Genomic DNA, 2,914 nt, shown 5'->3' with positions numbered 1-2,914 from the left:
ATGACTTCTCCATGACCTTTACCTAGTTTTCAATGACTTCTCCATGACCTTTACCTAGTTTTCAATGACTTCTCCATGACCTTTACCTAGTTTTCAATGACTTCTCCAGGACCTTTACCTAGTTTTCAATGACTTCTCCATGGCCTTTACCTAGTTTTCAATGACTTCTCCAGGACCTTTACCTCGTTTTCAATGACTTCTCCAGGACCTTTACCTCGTTTTCAATGACTTCCCCATGACCTTTACCTAGTTTTCAATGACTTCTCCAGGACCTTTACCTAGTTTTTCAATGACTTCTCCAGGACCTTTACCTCGTTTTCAATGACTTCTCCAGGACCTTTACCTAGTTTTCAATGACTTCTCCATGACCTTTACCTAGTTTTCAATGACTTCTCTAGGACCTTTACCTAGTTTTCAATGACTTCTCCATGGCCTTTACCTAGTTTTCAATGACTTCTCCATGACCTTTACCTCGTTTTCAATGACTTCTCCATGACCTTTACCTAGTTTTCAATGACTTCTCCAGGACCTTTACCTAGTTTCCAATGACTTCTCCAGGACCTTTACCTAGTTTTCAATGACTTCTCCATGACCTTTACCTAGTTTTCAATGACTTCTCCAGGACCTTTACCTAGTTTTCAATGACTTCTCCATGACATTTACCTAGTTTTCAATGACTTCTCCATGACCTTTACCTAGTTTTCAATGACTTCTCCATGACCTTTACCTCGTTTTCAATGACTTCTCCAGGACCTTTACCTAGTTTTCAATGACTTCTCCATGACCTTTACCTAGTTTTCAATGACTTCTCCATGACCTTTACCTAGTTTTCAATGACTTCTCCATGACCTTTACCTCATTTGCAATGACTTCTCCATGACCTTTACCTAGTTTCCAATGACTTCTCCATGACCTTTACATAGTTTTCAATGACTTCTCCATGGCCTTTACCTAGTTTCCAATGACTTCTCCATGACCTTTACCTAGTTTTCAATGACTTCTCCATGGCCTTTACCTAGTTTCCAATGACTTCTCCATGACCTTTACCTCGTTTTCAATTACTTCTCCGGGACCTTTACCTCGTTTTCAATGACTTCTCGATGACCTTTACCTAGTTTTCAATGACTTCTCCAGGACCTGTACCTAGTTTTCAATGACTTCTCCAGGACCTTTACCTAGTTTTCAATGACTTCACCATGACTTTTATCTAGTTTTCAATGACTTCTCGATGACCTTTACCTAGTTTTCAATGACTTCTCCAGGACCTGTACCTAGTTTTCAATGACTTCTCCATGACCTTTACCTAGTTTTCAATGACTTCTCCAGGACCTTTACCTAGTTTTCAATGACTTCACCATGACCTTTATCTAGTTTTCAATGACTTCTCCATGACCTTTACCTGGTTTTCAATGACTTCTCCAGGACCTGTACCTAGTTTCCAATTACTTCTCCATGACCTTTACCTAGTTTTCAATGACTTCTCCATGACCTTTACCTAGTTTTCAATGACTTCTCCATGACCTTTACCTAGTTTTCAATGACCCCTCCATGACCTTTACCTAGTTTTCAATGACTTCTCCGTGACCTTTACCTAGTTTTCCATGACTTCTCCATGACCTTTACCTAGTTTTCAATGACTTCTCCAGGACCTTTACCTAGTTTTCAATGACTTCTCCAGGACCTTTACCTAGTTTTCAATGACTTCTCCATGACCTTTACCTAGTTTTCAATGACTTCTCCATGACCTTTACCTAGTTTTCAATGACTTCTCCATGACCTTTACCTCGTTTTCAATGACTTCTCCATGACCTTTACCTAGTTTTCAATGACCCCTCCATGACCTTTACCTAATTTTCAATGACTTCTCCATGATCTTTACCTAGTTTTCCATGACTTCTCCATGACCTTTACCTAGTTTTCAATGACTTCTCCAGGACCTTTACCTAGTTTTCAATGACTTCTCCAGGACCTTTACCTAGTTTTCAATGACTTCTCCATGACCTTTACCTAGTTTTCAATGACTTCTCCAGGACCTTTACCTAGTTTTCAATGACTTCTCCAGGACCTTTACCTAGTTTTCAATGACTTCTCCATGACCTTTACCTAGTTTTCAATGACTTCTCCATGACCTTTACCTAGTTTTCAATGACTTCTCCATGACCTTTACCTAGTTTTCAATGACTTCTCCATGACCTTTACCTAGTTTTCAATGACTTCTCCAGGACCTTTACCTAGTTTTCAATGACTTCTCCAGGACCTTTACCTAGTTTTCAATGACTTCTCCATGACCTTTACCTAGTTTTCAATGACTTCTCCATGACCTTTACCTAGTTTTTCAATGACTTCTCCATGACCTTTACCTCGTTTTCAATGACTTCTCCATGACCTTTACCTAGTTTTCAATGACCCCTCCATGACCTTTACCTAGTTTTCAATGACTTCTCCATGACCTTTACCTAGTTTTCCATGACTTCTCCATGACCTTTACCTAGTTTTCAATGACTTCTCCAGGACCTTTACCTAGTTTTCAATGACTTCTCCAGGACCTTTACCTAGTTTTCAATGACTTCTCCATGACCTTTACCTAGTTTTCAATGACTTCTCCATGACCTTTACCTAGTTTTCAATGACTTCTCCATGACCTTTACCTCGTTTTCAATGACTTCTCCATGACCTTTACCTCGTTTTCAATGACTTCTCCATGACCTTTACCTAGTTTTCAATGACCCCTCCATGACCTTTACCTAGTTTTCAATGACTTCTCCATGACCTTTACCTAGTTTTCCAATGACTTCTCCATGACCTTTACCTAGTTTTCAATGACTTCTCCATGACCTTTACCTAGTTTTCAATGACTTCTCCATGACCTTTACCTAGTTTTCAATGACTTCTCCATGACCTTTACCTAGTTTTC

Source organism: Pseudochaenichthys georgianus, chromosome 18 (assembly GCF_902827115.2).
Source record: "Pseudochaenichthys georgianus chromosome 18, fPseGeo1.2, whole genome shotgun sequence".
Taxonomy (NCBI): Eukaryota; Metazoa; Chordata; class Actinopteri; order Perciformes; family Channichthyidae; genus Pseudochaenichthys; species Pseudochaenichthys georgianus.
Note: the sequence above shows the minus strand (reverse complement) of the source record.